The sequence below is a fragment of the Ambystoma mexicanum genome, chromosome 10 (assembly GCF_040938575.1).
Source record: "Ambystoma mexicanum isolate Mex_15411 chromosome 10, UKY_AmexF1_1, whole genome shotgun sequence".
NCBI classification, from domain to species: domain Eukaryota; kingdom Metazoa; phylum Chordata; class Amphibia; order Caudata; family Ambystomatidae; genus Ambystoma; species Ambystoma mexicanum.
This window is the reverse complement of record NC_090932.1, coordinates 236574181-236598801: the sequence shown is the minus strand read 5'-3', so window position 1 is coordinate 236598801 and position 24621 is coordinate 236574181. Positions and strand designations below refer to the sequence as shown.

The 24621-nt window shown below is 50.0% G+C and overlaps 1 protein-coding gene across 1 annotated transcript in view; it reads right to left on the bottom strand.

Annotated features, from left to right (window-relative positions):
• The window catches only part of PIWIL2 (piwi like RNA-mediated gene silencing 2), a 2524398-nt gene that overhangs the window by 424734 nt on the left and 2075043 nt on the right, over positions 1 to 24621 (bottom strand). The gene's annotated exons all lie outside the window — the stretch shown is intronic.

Here is a 24621-nt window from a genome sequence, read left to right as displayed (position 1 = left end):
AACGTGTCTGCAATTCGTGCAATGGATTCCGATCTATCCTGTGATAACAAGCGATACCTTGGTAGAGAATGTTGCTCGCAAGAAAACTACCTTGCTGGAGGGTTGCATGCAAGATTTTCCATAATTGATAGCGAATCCAAGCCGTGTTAGCGCTTGTATCATCTGTGTCATTGCCTCTGATGTAGCGTGTATTGTCGCTCACTAGCCAGTCATCTAGGTAGGGGTATGTTGACCTTTCCTTTGTAGGTATGCTGCCTGGCATTTCGTCAAGGTCCTTGGGGCGGGGCAGACCGGAGGCCAAACAGGAGCAGTTTGAACTGGTAGTAGCTGGTTCCTATTATGAACCTTAGCAATGTCCTGTGAGCTTTGTGCACCAGGATGTGAAAATAAGCATGCTGCAGATCCAATGATGCTAGGAAGTAGTTTGGTTGTACTGCTTTGATGACGTTTTCTACAATGAGCATTTTGACCTTCTGCTTCGTAATGAATTGTTTTAGGGTTCGTAGGTCAAGAATTGGTCTCTATTTTCGGTCTGGCTTTCTTACCACAAAGTAGCATGAGTAAACTCCCTTGCCTAGGTCCCTCTGCAGTACATTTTGTAAAGAACCTTTGATGAACATTTTTTGTGCTTTGGCTTGAAGGATCTTTAAATGAGGTTGCATTTGGATCTTTGGTGGTTTTCTGGCGAACTCCTTGACGTGCCTGTGTCGAATTATGTTGAGGATCCATGAGTCGGTTGTGATATTTGTTCATTCCTCCAGATGATGGGGGTTTTCCCCCCGACCGGCACCTGTGTGGATGTTACGGAGTCATGCCTGTTGTTTTTGCGGTCTTCCTCTCTGGGATGAATATGCCGGCCTATGCCTCTCGGTGTTCCTATATTCCTTGGAGTTATATCCTTGGTAGGACTTCCTGAATCCCTGAGAGCAGTAGGAGCTACGCTGATGGGATCTGCCTCCTCTTGTAGTGGACACTGAGCAACCTGATGCTCCACGAAAGGCCGAAAAGGTACGTCTTGCCTGTAGAGAACACCCTTGCCATGTCGGTGTCCATTTTTATTGCTTTTAAAGCTCCATCTATTTTGGGGCCGAATAGCTAATCCTCTTCAAACAGCATATCTCGGACCTTACTTTGGAATCTGTGCGGAAGTCCGTGCAGCGTAACCAACCCTGTCTGCGGAGGACAACTCCATTTCCAATTTGCTTAAAGCCGGTTTTCAGCAATGTCAACGGTTATATTGAAGGTATGGTTTTAGGTCTCTTCTGCTTCATGAAGGATGTCTAAAGCTTCCTTTCGCTTATCCTCTGGCAAATGTTCCAGGATGGGTGCCATTCTGTTCCACATTTCCCTGTCATACCGGCCATGATCGCTAGGGTGTCGGATGCTTTTACTGTCGTTGCTCCAATGGCTAAGATCTTCTTACCGAAGGCGTCTTCCGACCTTCATTGTCAGGAGGGATTGAGCATTTGGAACCTTGAGTCTAGGCTTTTCTTCCTGCTGCTGCAGACGCTACTGTGCCTGGGGTAGGTTGTGATGCAAGTTATTTGTGTGTGGTGTCACATTTCTTCTCCAGCATTCCTTTTATAGCGGTCTCTGAAAAGGGCTTTTTCATGAGAAGTTGTCCCTCCTCCCAGAGATGATCTAAAATCAGGATGGAGATTACAGATTGTCTTCTTTCATTCTGGAAGTCAAAGAAAAAGCAATCCTTTTCCTCAGAAGGTGCTAGATCAAATTCCTCACAAGCTTTTATCATCATTGTCTGGTACGCTCCTACCTCGTCTGGATGCAATTGTTTTGCTGGTTTCTCTGTAACTGAATCTCTAGGATTGTCATCTGTATACCAGTCGTTTTCTAGGGAGACTGATGTTATGGAATCTGTATCCCTTGGATCCCCATCTGTATGTGCACCAGTTAACTCACCCTCTTTCTGGTCATTATGCGTGGGAATCATTGGATGCTCTGGTGACACTGATGGTACAGGCGATTTCTTTCCAACCAGAGACTTTGTCCATCGTCCTAATGATGACCTTCAATGCTGTCTATCCGTTGAATATAGAGGCGCTGGATCCTTTGCTCTCTGTGGGGGAGGTGGCAGCGCCAAAGGAGGTGGTGCTTCTATAAGTTATAAATTACACACTGTAGTGACTAATGTACTCTTAGTCCCCTAAGTACATAAGAGTACGTTAGTCACTAAGGTGAGTAACTTATAATTACTCTTACGTCCCATCCCCTTTCTTCCATACTGCATGGGTGATTACAACTGAATGCAGCCCCAGGGTGGAGAGGAGACCCTCCTTAAGCAAATCGGTTGCTGAGAACCGTCTGGCCGAAAGCCCCATCAGATCTAGAGCCGGCATCCAAACAGTAATGCTTGCAGAACGCTGAGGGAGTGGCCCAAGTGGATGCCCTGCTTATGACTTGCCAAGGGACATGGCGCTGACTGCATGGGCGTGCATGTTCGCTGGAAGCGGCCTGTGCCGGCCCTCGAATGCTTCTTTGATGGCCTAGACCATCGAGCGGGATCTGGAGGCCCGATAGCCTGGTCTTGAACCTCTGAAAGTGACAAACAGGGGGTCTGATTTTCAGAAGGACTATTTCCTCGTTCAAATGGAAAGCAGATGGCACCTTAGGCAGAAAAGCTGGGTGTCTCTGTAGGACTACTCTGTCCCTGTGAAAGGTAGTACATGGTTCTGAGGAGACCAGCGCCTGGATTCCGCTGACTCTGCAAGCTGAGGTGAAGCAGACTAGTAAGGCTGTACTAATGGTGACCAGCCCGATGTCCGTGGACGCCATTGGCTCAAACGGTTTGTGCACCAGGGTGCCCAAGACTATGTTCAAGTCCAACAAGGGTGTGGCCTCTTGATGGGTGGGTAGAGCCTTGCGAGCTCAGTCAAATGTTTGACAATCGGATTGGAGGAGAAGACCTCCTCTGAGTTCCTGTAAACCCTGATGGCTGTGAGGTAAGTGCAGCAGGTGTCAACCAGCATGCCAGAGTGGGCAAGGTGCGCCGAGAAGGAGAGCATGTTGTCCTAAATACATACCAGGGGGTCGATTTCCTTGGAGTCTGCCCAGTGGCAAAACCTGGTCCATTTACTTTTATACTGGGCCATGGTAGCCTTGCTCCTTGTGCCCTGTATTATTTCCAGATTAGCTTGGGAGAGGCTGAGGTGCCTCAGCGTTACCTGCTCAGGAACCATGCTGTGAGGGCTAGTTTCTGTGGCGCGGGGTGGATGACCCTGCCACCCTGCTGCGGCAGAAGATGTGCTCGGCCCGTCGGAAGGTGAATCGGTGGCATCTCCGAGAGGCTGAGCAGCTCTGAGAACCATGGCCTGGCTGGCCATCATAGAGCCATTAGAATGATGTTGAGCTGGAGAGGCTCCTTGATCTTGCAAATCACTCTGTGAATTAGTGGAGTGGGCGGGAAGGTGTACACTGTCATGCCGTTCCACTGAATCCGAAATGCGTCAGCCAGGGAGCCAGAGCCATGTCCCTGCCAGGAGGCGAACTGCGGGCACTTCTTGTTGTGCCAGATGGCAAAGAGATCCCATCTCTTGAAGATCTCCTGAATAACGAGGTTGTTTAGCTGCCACTCGTAATTGTCCGCTCCCAACCTGCAGAGTCTTTCCGCCTCCAGGTTGGATTCCCCCGGGAGGTGGACTGCCGTGAGGTAGATGTTTTCCAGGGCCCACTCCCACATGATGATTGCCAGTCTGCACAGAGGATCGGCTCTGGTGGCTCCTCGCTTGCTGAAGTAGTACATGCTGCTCGATTTGTCTGTCTGGATGAGGACAACCTTGCCCCTGAGAAGTGGAAGGAATGCTCTGAGCGCTAGCCAGATGGTGCTCAGCTCCAACCAACTGATGTGGTATTCCTGCTCCTGTCGAGTCCAGGTGCTGTGGACTGAAAGCTCGTCCAGGGTGGCTCCCCAGGCCTCGAGCGAGGAGTCTGTGGTGATGGTGACCTGCAGGGTGGGAGGCCGAAAGGGCTTGCCCATCCATAGGTTGCAGTCCCTGGACCACCATGTTAGGTCCGGGTGGAGAGATGGAGGAACGTTGATCATCTCAGATTGAGAGCCCCGCTCCTGGTTCCATGAGGCCGCGAAGTGCAGCTGAATCCTCCCCGGTCTCGTGTGTGGGACGGCTAATGGGACCGCCGCCAAGAGACCCAGGAGTTGCTGGTACCACCATGGCGAGGTCACCTCTCTGCTGAGGAAGTGGGTGGTGGCCTTCTTGATTGCCGAGATCTTGTCCTCTGACGGAAATACCTTCTCGGAGCACGTGCCCCAGATGAGGCCCAAGAATGTCAGAGTCTGCGTGGGCTGCAGCTGCGACTTACTGAGATTGAGCGAAAAGCCCAGATCGTGCAGTGTGTTGATAAGGGCATGAGAAGAGTGGTGAATCGCTTCCAGAGATGTAGCCCTGACGAGCTAGTCGTCGAGGTATGGGTAGATGTGGAGGCCCTGCGCTCTGAGGAGGGCAGCCAGAGTTTTCATGAGCCTGGTAAAGACCATGGGGGCCCAGTTGAGGCTGAAAGGAAGGACCTTGTATTGGAAATGGTAGCCCATGATCCTGAACCGTAGAAAAAAACGATCGGGCTGCCAAATCGGGACGTGTAGGTACGCGTCCTTCAGATCCAAGGAGCACATCCAGTCTGCATTGCACAATATCTCTGCTATAAAAGCTGGCGTAACCATCTTGAATGTTTGTAGAGGTAAGGAGAGGTTGAGGGTGGAAAGGTCCAGCACAACTCTCAGGCCTGCCTGGTTCTTTTTCTGAATGGTGAAAATCCTGGATTAACATTCCAAGTCTCGCTGGGAGGCCAGGAGTTCCTCCATGGCCTGGCTCTCTACGAGCGACCGGATCTCTGCCAGAAGAGTTGCTTTCCCAACTTGAGGGAGTGGAGAGGAGGAGAAGCTGGGATGGGTAGGCGGTACCTGGTTGATAATACGGAGAGGATCTAGGGGTCCGCGAAATTCTGGCGCCAGAAATGTGCATTGATAGCAAGCATGCCCCCCCACTGGAGACACGTGGGCTCTGAGAGGCGTGTCATGCCCATGCTTCTTTCCCACAGAGGCTGTCGCAGAGGAGAGGAACTGGAAAAAGCCCTTACTCTCCACCCCCCATCCCCCCACACCCGCCCCACCTTTTTTTGTTGCCTGCGCCGATTTGGAGTCAGTGAGCGGTCAGGCTGCCTGGATCTCCGTTCCTGGAAACCGAGGAACCCTCTGTACATACGCCCCTTGTCGGAGCGCTGCTAAGGCTGGTTGTACGATTTGGCCGTGGTCTTTGTCAAGATGGATAAAGACTTGGCCGATTGTGAGATGTTTTTCTTTTTGTCCAGCTCCTCGTCCGTGGTAGAGTGGAAGAGGCCTCCCCCACACTCATCGAACAGCAGGTCTAATATGCGTTCCTGGACGTCCGGGTTGAATTTCGTTGCAGAGCCAGGCTGTCCTTCCCATGTCCGTGGCTATACAGATGGCACGGCCAGAGGTGTCAATTTGGGCCACAATGGATTCCATGAGGTCCTGCGCCACCAGCTTGGCCCCAGCCAGTCCCGCCTTGAAAAGTGATTGGCTCTGCGTAGGGAGTTCCGGGAGAAAGTCCGCAATTTCCCGCCATAACCTTTGGTTAGCGGGAGCCAGCATGGCACCGGCGATGGCCTGACAAAGATGCAAGGACGCGTTGGAATACAGATTCTTCCTGTACGCCTCTTCTCCTCCTTGCCAAGCAGCGTCACTGAGGAGGAGGCTGAAGACGACTGAGGCTTGGAGTATAGTGATGACGTAGCGATCACCGAGGAGTGTGGCTGAGGATGGGCCGAGAGCAAGAGTGTATCCCCCTCCATCTGCCTGTACTTGTGTCGAGGCGTCGATTGACCGGCTGGACAGAGTGGGGCTTGAGCCAACCCTTCTTAGCCAGGTAGACTACATCAGTCTGCAGTGGAATTCCTGTTTTGGCCGAGGGGAGTCACGTGAGGACTTCAGCAAGCACCCCCTCCGCCGGTTGCTCGACCTTGGGTTGAGGTAGGCTCAGATACTCCGCCAGCCCCGCAAGACGTTCATGGAAGGCCCTGGCTGAGGATCCTCCCTCCTCATCCATATCCTGTGGGTCTGGAGGCTACTGCGTAGGTGGACGAGTAGCGTGAGCCAGAGGCTGGGGTACGGGAGGCTGGTACGGAAGCGCCTGAGGAATCTGCTGGGGAGCCGGAGGCAGAGGCTGCGCCGGCAGAGGAGCCTGTGGTGCCAGTAGCATCGGAGGGAGCACGTCCCTGATGGCATCCCTGAGGATAATCCCCATCCGAGGGGACTTCATGAGCCTGAGGAACCTCTCAAAGAACCCGTCTTCACAGGCCGGAGGAGTGGTAGGGGATACAGACGGGGTAGCGGGAGGCTGCTGGAGCAGCTGCATACCAAGCCCGTACGGATGCAGTTGGAACCTGCCCTGCACAAATAAAGGATAGGCTGTAGGCCATGTACCTGGTTGAGGCCAGTCCCACCTTGACACTCGTTCGCCGAACTCCTGGAATGGCGTCAGACGAGTGCTGATGTCAGGCGGGGCGGCCATTTTGTCGAGCTGCCTGCCACGTGCCTGTGTCGTGTTGCTCGGCTAGCTGGGCCCAGCCTACTCTAAGACTCTTGAGTGTGGTTCGCAAGGTCTACCCTGCTCCTCAGGCCTAGACCTGGTAGGTGTGACACCCTCAGCCTGTGGGCCAGTAAAGCTGTGTTTAGGCACCCCCTCGGCCGTATTGCTGGTACTAGGGCGTGGCCCCTCGGACTTAATGCGGGTAAAAGGGCGGAGACCCGGTCAAAGAACCTTCCAGTCCCTCAACACTGTCACCGGGAGGATCCGAGGATGGAGGAAAGGGGACGGGATGTAAGAGTACAGGCAGGTATTTGTCCAACAGTTTGCAAGGAAGTGAGGACTTGCAAAGAGAGGAGCATCTGTGGATGTATGCTGGGGTCTGGACTAGGCACAAGGCCCAGCAGCTCTGCTGGGATTGGCAACAGCACTGAGTTGGCACCAGTAATGGTGCAGACCCTTGTGGATGTTTCTCTCTTTTTGGAGAATAGGAGTCATCAGAATCTGAACACGTGTGAGAATATCCTTGTTTGAATTCAGAGTCTATGTGGTGTTGTAATATTTGATGCAGCATGAGTATAGAGACTGCAGACAAGTCTGGTTGGATTGGTTGGGGGGAATGTAATTGTTCCTGTGCTTTTCCCACTTTTGCCGCTGTTTCCTTATTCTTTCTTGAGAGGATTGACTTTTTGTCCACCTTTGTTGGGGTAGCTGGTGAGGTGTCACCTTGCATTTGTTTTGTTGGTAAACGGTGGGCGATTGCTACAACAGGAATTTTAAAAAAACTATCAACAGCTCTTTTTGCTTGCTTTGGGGTGTAGTATCCTGTTCAGCTGTTGACTCCTTCATCTGTATATCCACTGTGGTAGCTGTTGACGTGTGCGTCGACAGTGTCTTGGACACGCTCCCATGGGTGCCCCTCGATGACTCTCCTTGGGTGGTTCATGTCAGTGTTTTTACGAGTCTTTGTGAGGTGTCGTTGACAATGACTTTGATGTCTTGTCTCCACTCGTAGACGTGGTCAATGACTGATGACACATCGACGATAACGTGGGCTTCTTAGTTGACATTTTTGCCCCGCTTCTGTGTTATGTTATATGGCATTTATATAGATTTCTATATATCATTGGTATGACCGCAAAACGCTGGCAGGTTGAATGCCCTCGGGGACCATAGACCAGGTCAGTTGAAAGAGTAGGGTGTTGAAGGGTGCTTGGGTGCACCCGTTAAGTGTGCAGCTGATGTAATTGCTTGATGGTAGCTGCATTCTAGCATTAGATGTGTCAGTATTGATTTAATGTGTGCAGTCTGGCGGGTGGACGCCAAGACTGGGTTCTGGCTGTGTTAGGCTTGTGGGACGCTTATGTGTGCAGCTAGGCTGTTTTTGTTCGGCGGATATAGCTGTGTTTTATTAGAATGATGCGGTGTTCATGGGATAATGTTCGTATGTGGGCAGCTAGGCCGAACTGATCAAGGGGTGTAGCTGCAGTCTGATGGTGTAGAGAGTAAGCATAGTGATATATGATATATGATATGATGGTTCATTCACACAGCGCCCAACACAATGCGCCTCAGAAGCGCTCGACTGCAAGGGAGGGAAAAAGGAAACGCAAAGACACTCCCACAGGCCATGAACAGCAAGAATGTGAAGGCTAGCCACTGCACTCGGCATAGCGACACCCAGACAGTTCAAGTGCCAAGATGTCATGGCTCGCTGGCACCGGCGTCCCTGTGGCAACGCTGGAGATTGCGAGCACTCTCCGTTTCCCCCTCTTCCAAGATGGCTCCTCATCCTCTGGGTTACGGTGCAGTGTTTTCACGTTCGTTTGGCAGACGTCCTCTGACGTCATCTCGTTCTCCCATGGATTCCGGATATGGCTCAGCAGAGCCGAAGCTCAGTGCGTCTCTACTCTCTACAGACGCTACGTGAGTTCGCAACTAGGGTGTTTATTACTCTATACCTTGTTCCTATGCTTACCTTTCCTTCCTGCTCTCTCCTACAGCCTTGCCTTTCTGCCCAGTCATCCCGTTCCGCTGCCCACGAGTCTACAGGAAGCTCCGGTAGCCTCCCCTTCCAGACACGTTAGGTACACACCAACCATTACATTGATTCCTCTCATACCTAGTTCCTTCGCTCATCTCTTGTTTACTTATCTAGAATCCGGACTTCGCCGAGATTCCGTGACCAGATCCAGTGAATCCTGTAATCTTGAGGAGCTACAGCCAGCGGATAACGCAACCGATCCAGCTCCATATCCATTCCAGCAGGGTTTTTTCCCCCAGGAGGGTTTCCCTGGGATCCCTTGCACAACCCTTTGTTTCCATCTTAGGGTGGAGGGAGGTGTTAGGGGCCTAAGGGGACTCTCCATTTGCCTCGTTGGTTGCTGCACGAGACAGGTTAGTGTTGAAACATTACACAAGACAGACCAGAGGGAACCATACAAGAGGACTGGAGGGGCTGGAGCACACAGCAACATCGCCGGGACTAGGGGGGTTGGGGGCATACAGCGACAGTATGGAGGGGCCAGTGGGGGCTGGGGGCACAGATAGACATCACAGGAGCCAGAGGGGCTGGGGGTACACATCGAAATCAAGGGGACCAGAGGGGGCTGGGGGCACACAATGACATCATGGGACACGAGCGGGGTGCACAGCGATATCTATGGGGATCAGGGGGGACCTGCGGGTGCACTGTCATACAGTGACATGACCGTGACATCACACAGTGACATCATTGGGAACCAGGGGGGGCAGTGTCACACAGTTACACTACACAGTGACATCACGGGGGAGCAGGGCGATGAGGGGCGCAGTGACGAGACGGGAACCAGAGGGTCTGAGCACAGTTAAACATGGGGACCTGAGGAGTTGTGGGTATACAGCGACATCAAAGGGAAACGAGGGGCTGGGGCAAACAGCGTCATCACAGGGAATCAGAGGGGGCTGCAGGTACGCAGCGACAACACGAGGGACTGGAGGGTGGGGCACACAGGGACCGCACGGGAGACCAGAGGGTGCACAGCGACATCGAAGGAACTAGAGCGCAGGGGGGACACAGCGACAACACAAGGGACCACAGGGGCACAAAGCGACATCTTGGGGGCTAGAGGGTGCTGGGCATACAGCAACAGCAAGAGGGACTAGAGGGGTACACAGCGACAACACAGGGAGCCAGAGGGCAAGGGGTACACAGTGACAACAAGGGGGATGAAAAGGGGCTGGGGGCACACAGTGATAACACCGGAGACCGGGAGGGCTGGGGCATGCAGCAACATCACAGGGAACTTGTGGAGGATGGGGCCATGCAGCAACACCGGGAGGCAGAGGGGATGGGGGTACATGGCGACATCGCGGGGCGGGGAGCTTTCCTAAGGCGGACAGGGAGTTGACAGAGGTTTTGTTGTGGGTCTAGAATGGTGAAGAGGCAGCAAGGATACTGGAAAGGATATGTGGATATTAGTAGGGAGAGGGAAATGCTTGAGTTATGATCTATGGAGATCATTATTCTGCATTTCGGGCTTGCGGTTGCTTAATAGTCAAATTAATGAGTGTATACATTGATGACATTGTTGGGAGTTTCATTGAACATTAGTCATCAGGTTGCTAGGGTTTCTATCACTTCAGAAGGTCGTGGTTGGTATTACGGAAAGAGAAGTTTTTAGGTCTTTGCAGAATGTCATATAATCTTGGGTGTGTCGAATATGTGGGGGCAAGAGAGTTCCACAGAGTCGAGGGCCAAGGTTGAGAAGGCGGTTGCTCCGATCCTGACAGAGTTAGAGGTTGGAATCACTAAAAAGAGGGCAGTGCTTGATCTTAGTGTGCGGGATGGGAGGTATGGTTTTATCTTTTCTTGCAGGTAAAATGGGCCGGTCTTGTGCACTGCATGGTGAGTGATGCACAGGGTCTTGAAAGTGGCTGGAGAGATGTGGTCTCTTGGACCCAGGGCAAGGAGCAGTTTAGCAGCAGCGTTTTGCACTCTTTGGGGTTTGTTAAGCTGTTATGCCGGGCCCCTAGGTATAGGGAGTTGGCATAGTCCAGTCTCGACATCACAATAGACATAACTGCGGCAAGTCTGCTCGGGAAGGAGAGGTAGGGAAAGATGCGTCTGAGAAGTTTCAGATGGTAATGACAACATTTTGACACATTGTTGATCTGACGGGAGAGGGTTAGGCCCGAGTCCATAGTGCAGCCTAGATTTTTTATTGTGGCGGAGGTGGGCTGGGGGACCAGGGACCGGGGCCATGGGAGTGGATGAGGTAGAAGAGCAGTGTTGCCGCACACAATGATTTCGTGGGGTTTAAGAGGAGGTGGTTTATTGTCATCCATTGGTCAATATCTTGAAGACAGGATTTGAGGTCGAGCTGGGGGTTGGTGCCGGAATTGGGAATTCTTTGGATGATTTGGGTATCGTCAGTGTAGTTGTAGCACGAGATGTTGTGCATGCAGATGATTCCAGGAAGGGTGTTCATATAGAGGTTGAACAGGAGAGCAGATAGGCATGTGCCTTGTGGTACTCTAGTGTTAACCGAGCGAGCAGCTGAGACAAATGGGGAGAGGATTGTTATTTGTTTCCTGTTGCTGAGGAAGGAGGCAAGCCACTTGAGAGCAGTGGCATGGATTCCAAGGGAGTGGAGGCGGTCAAGGAGGATTGAGTGATTAACCGTGTCAAAGGCTGCAGAGAGATCGAGGAGAATTAGTGCAGCGCATCCTTCAGAGAGTCTGCAGTTACCTTAAGATCATCCCAGATTGAGGTCAGAGTGGTTTCAGATCCATGTCGTGTCTGAAGCCTGATTGTGCGGGGTTGAGGAGGTTGTTCCAATTCTACAATGGCTTTGGGCTGGGAGTATGCTGTTTGGTCTATGAGTTTTGTTTGGAATCTGGTGTTCGAGATGGGTCTGTAGTTTTTAAGGGGGTCGAGGGATGGCTTTTTAAGAAGGCATCGGGGAAGAGGCCAGAGGTGAGGGAGTAATTTAGTATGGTTCTTGCATGTTCTCCTGCGCAGAAAGACAAGAATATTTATTTTAGGACAGAAACGAGGCAGGGGTCGAGGGGGGGGGGGGGGGTTTGCTGGTGGATAATAGGTGAAGAAACTCCTCTCTGGAGATGGGTTTCAAAGAGTCGAAGGTAGGGGAATTGGGGGTGGGGGTGATGGGGTATGTTGGGTTGGTTGGTTGGTTGTGGGAGGGGGAGAGGGACAGTTTGTTGTTAAGGGAGGTCGCCCTGTCAAGAGCTGTGGTGTAGAAGTGTAGGGAAAGGGTGTCGCAGAGTGATTGAGATGGGGTGGTTTGGGTAGAGGTGCAAGTGGGTTTGACGAATTCTGAGATGATTCTGTGGAGTTCTTTGCTGCGGTTGCCGCAGTTGAGAATTCCTTTGTTGCAATAGGCTTTTTTGGCATTTCGGATTTCATTTTTGTAGTTATTGTGGTGCAAGGCGAACATGGATCTGCTGAGGTCGGTTTTAGATGCTCGCCATTTGCGTTCCAGGGAGTTATTTTGTATTTTGCCGTTCTTCAGGTGGGGCGTGAATGTTAGGGAGAATTCTCATAAATGGCTGATTTCCCTTACCTAATGAGTCCCTCAGCAGCTTTGCTGGATTTCTAGGGTTTATTTTTTTTCACCTGGTAAGAGTGTGAGCCTTTGCTTTGTGTGTGCGCTTCTACTTTTTGTGTGATCTTGGGCACTGGAGCCTCACCTACTGCATAGCCTCATATTTTCCATGGGTGTTACACAGCACCTTCAGTGCAGTGACACAGGGTTGTCTCTGAAACTTCCCACTGACTCCATTTTCTGGGGCTGACTACTGTCCCCCAGAAAAGATAAAGTTGCCATTAACTTTATTTAGTCACTTTAAACCACAGACCCAGTACACCCCATCTTACATGGAGTATTGGAAAGGGTTAATTCTTATCCCTTTTTGTCTGCGTCTCTTAGAGCATTGTTTCGCTCCTTTTACATCAAGTCTTGGATGGTGGTAGTGGTAACTACCCTATTTTTTATACTGCGGTTATCCTAAATAACCGTGGCATTGTTTTAGGCTATTATATTAGCCTCAAACATAAACCCGCTTGGCCATATATATTTTATTACGGTTCCGGCTGGGTTTATTTGCCATTTCTTTTTGTAAATGTCTTTCTCGTGTTTTAATCTGCGTGCCAAACCAGGTTTGGTCCCTTTGTTCGCTGTCTTTTCGTGGGCTTCTGCACAGAAGCCCTCCTTAAGGCGCTTGAAAGGGCAGGATGTAAAGAATGGTAGGGGGTGTCTGCACTTCTGCTCTCTATATGGTAGAGGAGAGGCACAGAGGACCCCAGCCAAGATTCTCTTTTTGGTAGCAATGGACGAGCAATCAAGGCCTAGCTTCTCAGGAGGTGATGCGGGCTGGTTCTTAAGTACAGTGTAGTCCCCGAACCCCCACAAAGGAATGTCCACACACTGTATTACTGAAAACACAGTCTTTATATAATTAATATTCAAAGGTATGTACACAATCACAATAACGCACTTTGTACTCGGAAGTCAACAATGATAAATATATACAATTCTAAAGTGGTACCACCAATGTAATCGAATCTCATTATAGTGCATCAACTGTACGGTTAAAATGTCACACAGATCAATAACGAGGAAACCAGCAATAGAGATAGGCAGGAACGTAAGATGGGTGAAACGGTAGTCTTATTTCCTCCTATTAAGGTTTTACCCCCCCCAATGTACCTTGTGGAGTAAAGTTCTCCGAAGATGCGTTGACCGATCCTTCTTGAGTGACTCCCTTTAAAGCAGGAGCCACGGATCGTGGAGAGGCGTCGAGGAACTCGGCGTTCAGTGTCGGGGAATCGACTGCCCTTCTTGAGTGCCCTCCCTTTAAGGCAGGAGTCGCGGGTCGTCGAACGTCCGACGGCAAACAGGTTGAACTACGGCCGTGAAGTGGCAGCTTCGTTCCTAGCGGTGCTCGTCGATGACAGAGCGTTGGCGTCCTGCAAGGAAGAGGCGTGCGGGGCACCTCGGTGACGATAGTTCTGGACCGCAAAGAGATGATGAATAACTGTGGCCCAGCAAGGGCGTCGAGTCATCAGCGTCTCTGTGGTCCTTAGGTGGCGGGAAACCCACCGGCGGATGCTCCTCGGCGCGTCGACGGTCGGGCCTTCTCCAGCGGGATAAAGCGGGCGACGATGCAGACGAGACGTCCGATGATCAAATGAAGTTCTTAGGCGAACGGGAGCACGGCGGCTCCGGTCGGCGACGGCGGTCGTCGACAGTGGCGGACAACAGTCTGGGTGATTCTCTTTGGGATTCCGCGGCAGTCCCCGTCTCGGGTCGGCAGCCTGTCGAAGGTCTGTCTACCAGGGAGCTTTGGCAAAGATCAGCTGTGCACGATGGTCCCTCGTAGCTCGGGAAGAGGGCGCCTTACCAGGTCCACTCTGGGTCAGTCCTTGGAGACACAGCAGCTTTCAGATTGTGAAGGAGAGCAACAGCACTTCTTCTCGTCCAGCGGGGCTTCAAGGTCAAGCTTCAGTTACTCCAGTTACTCGTCGTAGTAGACTTCAGCTTCTGAACATGATTCCTAGCAGTGAGAGGTCCCCAGATATACTGTTGATCTCCCATTCATTCCGCTGGGTCACACTCAAGCATCCAATCACGACTAAGGGCATTCATGCAGGCAGGCAGCCAATCAGGCACACAAGGTGTTCAGGCCATTCACTTCTCTCCAGACACTCACAACAAGTTATGTGTATTGGGACAAGTACCGAGCCATTCAACCCTCCAAACTGCATTCATACCGGTTTCGGGCAGGGCTGTCTCAGTCATTGTGTCAACCACCAGATACTAGACATCCACAACACAGAATGCATATTCGTCACATGAGAAGGTGAGCGCTAGAGCGCGGGCCAAGCGCCGTGAGGGGTAAGCGATGAGCGGGGGGATCGGTGGGAGGGGGGTTAAACGGGGAAGGCTGGGGGATCAGGACGGGCGGGAGAGGGGGATTCTCGTGGGCTGGGGTCTCCATCCAGTGTTGGGTAGCTAGGGATTGAGGAACTAGTCGTGGTAGTTTTGTGGCCCCGGGTGTACAACCCGTGACTAGGGTCTGGACACCAGTGCCACCTCAGGGGGTGTTTTCAGGATCAGAGACAGAACAAATGAAGTAGGCTAAACCCGAATACTTCAGTGTTTGGAACTGGGAGAATACAATACAGTAATCTGTAAGGCTCTAAGGTCCAATATCTAGATGTGAAACAGGCTAGCAGAATGATTTCTCAGTGATTGAGACCAGCAGAATATAACATAGCAGAAACTTAGTGAACTATTTAGATGCAAAAATAGGTTAACAGGAACAATTCTACGTGTGTGCGACAGGCAGGGAACCGGCAGAGAACAACAGTAATCGCTTAGGCGCACTATCTAGATGTGAGACAGGCTAAAAGGAACAATTACTAGGTGTTTGAGACTGGCGGAATACACCACAATAGTATCTAAGGAGCACTATCTAGATGTAAATACAACACAGTAGTATCTAAGGCGCACTATCTAGATGTGTAACAGCCTAACAGGAACCATTATTAGGTGTTTGAGACTGGCAGAATGGATCACAGTAATATCTGAGGAGCACTATCTAGAAGTGAATGAGGAACAGGCTAACAGGAACCATTTATAAGTGTTTGAGACTGGCAGAGTACAGCACAATGACACGCACAGTATCTTAGGCGCAGTATCTAGATGTGAATACAACACAGTAGTATCTAAAGTGCACGATCTAGGTGTGAGACAGGCTAACAGGAACAATTTCGAAGTTTGAGGTTGGCAGAATATAGAATATTATCACAAGTCAGTCTGAATCGCTCGATAAAAGGATGACGTCGGCTAACATTTACAGTGATTGTGTACTTTGTAAAGTGGTAGGGCTTCCCGGGTGGAGTAATTGCTCTACCCCCACCTTAACCACACTTGCCTTACTAGTCGCTGCTGGTTGACGGCTGGCCACCTGCTTCCCCTGCTGACACCTGCAGATGCGATCTGGAGCCGCCTCTGCAGGAGCCGCCCTTTGCCTCTGGGCTCTTAGCTGCAGGGGCTGCATGGGCAGAGGGCTGCCCTGGGAAGGTGGTATAAAGGCACTTATGTGGCCAATCAGGGAAGGTAGGAGGGCGGGAGGCAGGCAGGTTCTAGCCAGGAAGTGGGGGAAAGAAACAGCTAGGCGGCACAGGCTTAGAGATTTTCAAATGAGCAATTTCAGTCAAATTAACGGCCCAGGAGGGTCCGGAACAAGAAGACACTCACCGATGGTAGTCAGGTGAACAAGAGGGAGCAGGCTGCAACGCCGGCAACTAGGTCAGGAATACAGTGCTCGAAGGCTTTGTTGTCTAGTTCACATTTTTTGTGGGATTCTGCCTCAGATGGGTGGTATTTGCCCTCATTGAGCCAGCAGACTAGAATCCTATGCTTGTCCCTTAGCGTTTTTGCACTAAAACCCTGGCATATCTCAAAATCATGGGAAGCATGGTTGGGATATAGGCAGTAAATACACTCTTTGTGCCTGTCCCCCTCATAGACATTCTTCATCCCACAAGTCACACATGGTTTAAATAATTATTTTTTAGATTTTCTTTCCACTTGATTACAAATCTGTAAATGTATCCGATTCTGAACTGAAGGTTTTTCTCTTTCAAGAAACGTGAGACCTGACGGGAATATTCAAAGCCTGTGAATCCATGAAAAATCCAATACTTGAGAACGCCCTAACTCTGCAATCCTTAGCTGACCCAGAATGATGGAAAAAGGCTGTGTACTTCTCCTAACCCAAAAATACCCTATGGCGCTGCTTAAGGGGGAAGCCAAAAATCCACTAGGACCAGTGGCGATGAGTTGAGCTTATCTGGTAAGGGAGGCAGAGCAAGCACCCCAAATATTAATGCCCTGGAAGACACCAAGTTCACACCTAACAGAGTTGTGAGAATCTCAAGAGGTCGAGTGCATGGGTGCTAAAGGGTGACAAGCACTCAAACCGAACAGAGCTGACTGCAATATGAGCACTGCTTAGCAACATTTCTAGCCCTTTGTCCATTTTTATGTGTTTTTGCGTGTCATATTCTGGATTTGATTGCTTTAACAGAGTGACATCTTGTGATATAGTTCACTCTATCTGTTAACTACACCACAACTACACCACATGCATCTGTGGTGCAGATTCAACAGAGGCAGAAGGAGCTGGCACAGAGTACTCGACCACCGAGAGTGGAACATCGGCCGGGTTGGATTCGTGTCTAATGGAGTGGGAGAGGAGGCAGTAGGCTTGCCACAGTCTTGCGAGGAATCCATGCCAGCTTTTCAAAGCTTTGTGTGGTCCTGGGGTCACCACCATCACCTTGGCAAAGATGTGTAGCACCTTGAGCTGCAATCCTCCCATTGCTCCGAGTGAAGGATTGGGTAGAAACCTGTACCTGGGGAGCATTCTCCGAGTCATCCCTGGAATGGCAGCTCCTCTTCTTCGAAGGAAGAAGAATGATGCATTGAAGAGTCACATGGGGTGTGGCAACTCTTTCGGTGCACTGTCTTCTTCTTGTCCTTCTGGACATAGGAGTGGTCTTCCTTTCTCAGCTCCGTGCCGGAGGACCTATCTTGCCATCCCTGTGGCAAAAGGTGAATAACTTTGCAGCACTTTCCCATAGGGTGCATAGACAGGATCAACCCACTGACGGATCATGGTCGCCCACCAAACACAGGCAGATGGTGTGGGTGTCCAAGAAATATGTCTCCCACAAATCGCCCAGAGCTTGAAGCCCAAGGCCTTCCCACGGTTAGACAAGACAAATGTCACAAATTAGCAAAGCTAAGTGGTGTTCCTTTTTTCCCACACACTTTAGGAACAGGTCATGGGGAGCAGCAGCTGTTCCACATAAACTGGCCCCAATGCCACGTCTGGCATGGGTCATGTTTTTTTAAAAACATTTTTTTATTGATGGTCTCAGCAGTAACAGTGGTACCCAATTAACACATCATACGGTCGCATATACAAAAATATCATCATTGAATGTTTAACAATCTGGCATTTACATGGTTGTTTCAGTGTCTGAAAGCATATCACATAGGTATTCCCTGAAGGGGCCCCAGATGTCCTTTGGTCTGCTCATACTTGGTTGAGTCAGCACATACTGCTCCTCACATTCATTAATGTAGGTTAACTCACGCAGGAAAGTGTCCATGGTGGGGATGTTCGGGCTCTTCCATGCCTTCAATATACATCTCTTGGCAATGACGAATGACACATTAAACAGCCTTCTAATTTTCTCTGAGCATTTACCAATATCACCAAACAGATATTTTTGTGGGGTCAAGTGTGGGGGGGATCTGTGTGATTTCAGCTAGCATAACTGCAACCCTCTCCCAGAACCGTGCGCCAACTGGACACTCCCAGTACATATGATAGGATCCCGCTGACAGGGACCCACATTTAGGGCAATTGCCTGGATCATCAGGCGTAAATGTAGCGATTCTGGCAGGGGTGTAATGCAGTCTGTTTAGGATTTTAAACTGTATATGGCGCAATCCCGCATTAAGGGACACCCTCTTCGTGAGTGCTCAGTATCTTGTCCATTTGTCTTCGGGTATTGGCATTTTCATGTCTGCTTCCCATTTCTCCTTTACCTGGTTGGTTCGTAGAGGTGTGAGTCTGTATTGTCTTAAAAAGTTTGGAGATTCCCAGTCCACCCTGTGTTGTGACCAGTTGTACGCACGGGTGGGAAGGGGGTTCATCAGGAAAGAGTGGCCAACATGCTTGATATGCGGATCTCATTCGGTAGTACTGTAGTGTTAGGAGTTGCCCACCTCCCATACCCCTCGTGAATACCGCCAGGGTAACAAACTTTCCCTCTATGTACATGTCTTCCACCTTCATCTCTGTGTTCGGGTCCCAAGTTTCCTGTATACTAGTGTCAAATGTGGGGGGGGGTTGGGGTATTTTCACAGGGGGATTTCGGGGTTATATGGGATCTCTATTTTCCGTTTTTTATATATAGCCCCCCAAGCTTTTACCGTGCAGCTCACAGGGTCAAATTCACAAGAGTCCTTATGTCTAGCGTTGAAGATGACCGACCTGATGTCGGTGGGCATCGTGGTGTACTCTTCTATTCGCGTGTGAGGAGAGTTGTCCATTTCATCGTACCAGTACTTTGCAAACTGTGCCTGTGCCACCGTATAATAAAGCTCAAAGTCTGGTGCAGCTATTCCCCCAGTTTCGTATGGTTCTGTCATTCTCTCCCAGCTGATCCTAGCCGTTTTCCCGTTCCAAAGAAACAACACCACCATGGATCGAAGCCTGGAGAAGAATTCCCTCCCAGGCCATATAGGGATATTTACAAATAGGTATAGCAATTTTGGAAGTACAATCATTTTGATAATGGCAATTCTACCATGTAATGAAATTGGGAGATGCCTCCAGACCTGCAGTTTAGTGTTGAGTGTTTGTAGTGCCCGATCATGATTCAGTGTATAGGGTCCGTCTATTGCTAGAGACCAGAAGCCCAAGGTATCTGATGTGATGTTCAGACCACTTGAGGCCGCACATTTGAGCTGGGCATTTTGTGGAGGGGGTGAGCGGGAACACTTACGATTTGGCACTGAAGCCGGCTCAGGAAGTAAGGCGTGGAAAGAAGGCAAATGCTCTGACTGAGCTGACCATTCGTGCCTTCGTTGCCTGGGGAGCAGGAGCTCTTCAGCGCCCATGGTGCACTGCAGGAGCAGCACCCAGACCCCACCGGCCCTCACAGGACATGAGGTAAGCTTGGGGCATATTACCAGCTGTCCCTGAGCCCCTCTGCGCCCCACCGTAATCTGCGCTGATATTACATGAAATCAGCCCACTATCTGCAGCCTACCAGGCTTTTTGTCCGCAACGCTCCGTGAAATAGAGAGCAGCCATCGGGCTCATCCATCACTGGAGCACACGAGGTGCTTTACACTCAAAGATGGCTGCCCCCCCGCCCCCCCGGAATCGTCATGCATCGTTTCTGCCTACCCCCACCAGGCCTGTAGCAGTGTTCCGATTGGCTACAGCACCCCCTCCTAAAGGCATCACGATTCGCCGGCAGGCAGAAGCCGGCTCAGGAAGTAAGGCGTGGAAAGAAGGCAAATGCTCTGACTGAGCTGACCGAGCGCAACCAGCGTCTGGCGCCTTTTCCATGCCCAACTTCTACTCTTCGGTCTACTACACTCCTGTTGCCCTGGCATGCTTATCAAAAAAGTGGATACCTGGCAAATCCTACACAAGGTAATCCAGCCCTAGGCGTACCTTATCATTTTGATCTCCACGCCTGCATGCAACTGTCATCCCGGCACTACGGACCATCAGCACGGCCGCAGCTACCGTATTCTTGCCCTTCACCTGCCTATCCTCAAAGACACTAAGACTTACTCACCTGGCCCTGCACTGTACTGTCTTACCCTGTACCGCAATCTCTTATCGATTCCACCGACTATGTACCTGATTTACCTAGTCTAAACATGTCTTGCACCCTCTGATTTCAAGCTAAGTGCTTGCGCTATCCAGTCTTTTGATACACTGATGTCTCTCGCACGTCCATTTGGCTCTTGCCTATGTCAGTGCCTCGCACTGCTCAGCCTGCTGTACCTAAACAGCCCCTGTTCTAACCTGTGTGCTGGCATCTGTGCCCGGAGCACACAACCGCTCTTTGCCTCTGTGTGCCTTACTCAGACTAGCCTATCCGTACCATGCGCACCTATATCAATTCCTAACATAAGCCCCCTGCATTATTCAGCCTTGATGCGCCCTGCATAATCACTCTTATCTAGCCTATGTGCCGCTTATCGCCCAGCCTTGATGTACCTTGCGCTGTTACTTGAATCACACTAGCTCCAGGCGTGGCGCCCTTGTGTCTTAGCCTATTTGTAATATCCTGAGCTTAGGTGTTACCCTATTGCGTTCTAGCTTGGACTTAGGTGCTACCCTATTGCATTTTTGCTAAACTGTGTCACTCTGAACTTAGGTGTTACCCTATTGCATTTTTAACTGTGTTACTTTGAACTTAGGTGTCAACCTAATGCATTTTAGCTTGGGCTTAGGTGTTACCCTATTACATTTTAGCACAATCGTATGATCTTAAACCTAGGCGTCACCTAGTAGCCCAACCGTATAATTTTGAACTCTTGTTCTACTCGGCGCAAAGGGAAATCAGCCTACTTTGTGTAAAGTGAAATTAGTCTATTCTGAGCAAAGTGAAATCAGCCTACTCTGAGAAAAGTCCATGCGCCTGCCTAGCATTTACCCCTAGCTGGTATCCCTAGCTGTTATCGCACGGCAGCTATCCGCAGAGTGTATTTTCTAATCCAGGCAATAGCCCTAGTGTGTACCAGACCTGCATTGTGTAGCCGTCCGCCCAGACCATGTTCACCTGGCTCACTCTCACCATGTTCCCTTTCTGCAGCATGCCGGACAATGTACACTGTACCGGCAACATCTTCATAACCGTTAACAACGGTTTAGCCAATCTAGGTTGCCCTAGGCACTACCCGCTCCCCTGCCCGACGCCCTTCCTACCCTCGCAACCGCCTTTCCCACCTAACCACCACTCTCCCCTTACTGCCTCCGTAGACAACAGCTTCCCTGCCAATGCGACCTCTAACAATACTGCCAATCACAGCACATTTTGTGCTACATGTCTTACGATGCCCCCCACACTGAAATCTCCAGAACCCCTACGTTCCACTAATCCAGACATCACTGCCCGCAACAACAGATTATGCACTAGAATAGCATCCACCTGGCCAAACTCAACACCAAAACTAAGAAGAAATTAAAGACCCCCAATGAGTCCGACCCACTCCACCTAAAAGGAGCCTTACTCAATGCCAGATCCCTGGCCGCTCACCCCACCGAAATTGCTGACACCATCCTAACCCATGATCTTGACTTCCTTGCCCTAACGGAAACATGGCTACATGAGGCCTCAGGTCCACATTTATCGCTAGCCATTCCTGCCAACTACTCCATCTTTAGAGCTGACAGACCTAATGGTAAGGGAGGAGGCGTAGCTATCATTTCCAAATCACCACTAGGCTGCAGACTAGTCTCCACACTATCACTCAAATCCTGTGAGTTACACACAATCAAGTTACAAACTTCCCCCTCAAGTACGATTACACTACACCTCATATACAGACCCACAGGCCCTCCGGGAACCTTCGAGGAAGACATTACAGCACTCATCACTGAAAATTCCACGCCACTAGCACAAACCATCATCCTCAGAGACTTCAATCTAGGTTACGACGACACTAAGAACGCACCAGCCGCATCCTTAGCAAATGCCCTAACTGAGCACGGATTCGCTCAACTCAGTCTCTCACCGACTCACCAGAAAAGTAGAATTTTAGACTGGGTAGCAACTCTTAACTGTAACACCACCTGTAAGGACCCCCAACCTCTTACATGGACAGATCATTACCTTATCCCACTTGAAATTCACATCAACCAGGCCACGCCTAAGAAACACCCCCTGGCACCAGCCTGCCCAACCAGAAACAAGCATAACATCACTGCCGATGCCCTATTACCTCTGGTCCTACCCACCCTTAACGCCCTACCGGACAACGCTGACCTTAACCTACTAGTTGACACCTTCAACAATTCCATGGCTACCGCCATTGATACCATTGCCCCTTTGAAACTACGTAAAAGCAAACCTATAAACCACCTGAACTCGTGGTACACTCCCGAACTCAAACTACTCAGGAAAAAGAAAGCCAAACTAGAACTACTATGGAAAACCAACCCATCACCTGAAAACAAATCCAATCTCAAGAACATCTCCGCGTTATACAAAAATGAAATAATTTGCACCAAAAAAAGATGCCTATAACGTCAGGATTGATCAGGCAGGCTCTTCCACCAAAAAATTAGTCAAAATTCTAAAGGAGCTAGAAAACCCCAACCCCCCTCCAGACAACTGCTCAAAAGATAAACCCTGGTGCACCAGCATGCAGCATGCCCTCAACAATAAAATCACAGGGCTCCAGACCAAAATTGTGAACAAACGTCAACAACTCCCCAGCAACAAAACTACTAACCCTAGCTTAAGCCCACTAACACCTAACAAAGCCAACACAGGCTTCACCTTTAAGAAAGTGACCATCTTAGAGGTCCAAAATATTATCACTTCCCTAAAACCTTCTAATTGCAAAGGGGACAGCTGCCCTGCCCAAATAATAAAAGACGCTGCCAGAGACCTCTCCCCCTTTATCACTAAGCTAATCAACCTTTCGTTTGCCAACAACTCTGTCCCCAACAACCTAAAACAATCTTGGGTGCTCCCTCTCCTAAAAGAACAATCCCTAGACCCAGCCATACCAACCAATTATAGACCCATCACCACTGTCCCTTTTCTGTTAAAAATCCTGGACAGAGTCGCCTACATCCAGATTCAGAAGTACCTGGAATCTAACCAACTGCTAGGTATACGTCAATCTGGCTTCAGACCTCAACATGGAACTGAAACCGCTCTGGTTGACCTCAAAAGCCAGATTGATGAAATCAAAGACAAAGTCAATGCAGCCATCCTACTTCTCTTAGACCTCTCAGCGGCCTTCGATTTAGTCGACCATGAAATCCTATGTAACCACCTATCCATCGCAGCCCACTTCTCCTCCCCTGCCTCCGCATGGATACAATCCTTCCTGGCGAATAGAACCATGCGAGTCTTCTCCACAACAGCTGCTGCTGACCCGATCCCCATCACCTGCGGAGTCCCACAAGGCTCCTGTGTCTAATATATTTACGAAGCCACTATTCGACAAACTGGACCGTCTGGGTGTCACCTACACTAACTATGCAGATGACACCCAGATTCTCCTCACCATCTCAGGCAACTACAATGCAGACAACACCCGGATCAACGAAATCTTCTCCATCATTCAAGCATGGATGGCCACCCACGGCCTCTGCCTGAATGATGAGAAGACAGAGCTTCTGCTGGTCGGTTCTCCTAACAACCTGTCTAAACTCAGCCCCAGTTACAAGAACATTATCATAGACGGTAACACCCTCCCTATCGCTAAAAGTGTGAAAACCTTAGGTTTCCACCTTGATGCCAACACCAACCTCTCCAAACAAATCAACTCAACCGCCACGGCCACTGCCTATACGGGTAAGCTAATCAGAGCTAGCAGACCCTTCCTATCCCCCGACAGCTGCCTCACTCTGGCCAGAGCACTCATTCAATCCAAACTAGATTATTGCAATAGCCTGTACCTAGGAGCCAACCAATCCGTAATTAACAAACTCCAGGTTCTCCAGAACAATGCTCTACGCGCAGCACTCAACATCCCAAGGCGTGAACACATCTCTACAACCAGGAAAGCGTGCAAATGGCTCTCCATACAGCAAAAAAATTACCTCAAATCTATCTGCCTCACTTATAAGGCCTTAAATAATCTAGCCCCACCGTACCTCTCCAACAAATTTATTCTAAAATCATCATCCAGAACCACCAGATCATCCAACTCCTTAAGCCTGCTAGTGCCCAGATTCGCCTTAAAAAGAGCAGGAGGCGCTAGCTTCACTGTGCTAGCCTCCCAACTTTGGAACACCTTACCACTCAAAACTAAAACCACTGAGTCCTTCCCGATCTTTAGGAAACTGGTTATTGGCTGGCTACTGAACAAAGAGTAGCTTCTACCCTCATCTCTAATATCTAACAGCCGCAACCATACCTGTATTATATGCAAATTGTTGTATTATGTAAATCTTTCTTTGTAAATTGATGTACCTTGTAAATGTTAATGCATATTTCATGACTGTAACCTTTTCCTTAAGCGCCCTTCTACCCATGGGTCCGGAGCGCTCTACAAATAAATTAAACAAACAAACAAACTGTTTACCGTATATCCCGAGTACTCTGCAAATTGGTTGATATCTGTCATGATAGGCACAATGTTTTTGTCGGGTTCACGGACATACAGCAGCATATCATCCGCGTATAATGCTATTACTTGCGTGGCTCCTTTCAGCATTATGCCCCTGTTATGTCTTGCCCGTATCGCCGCCG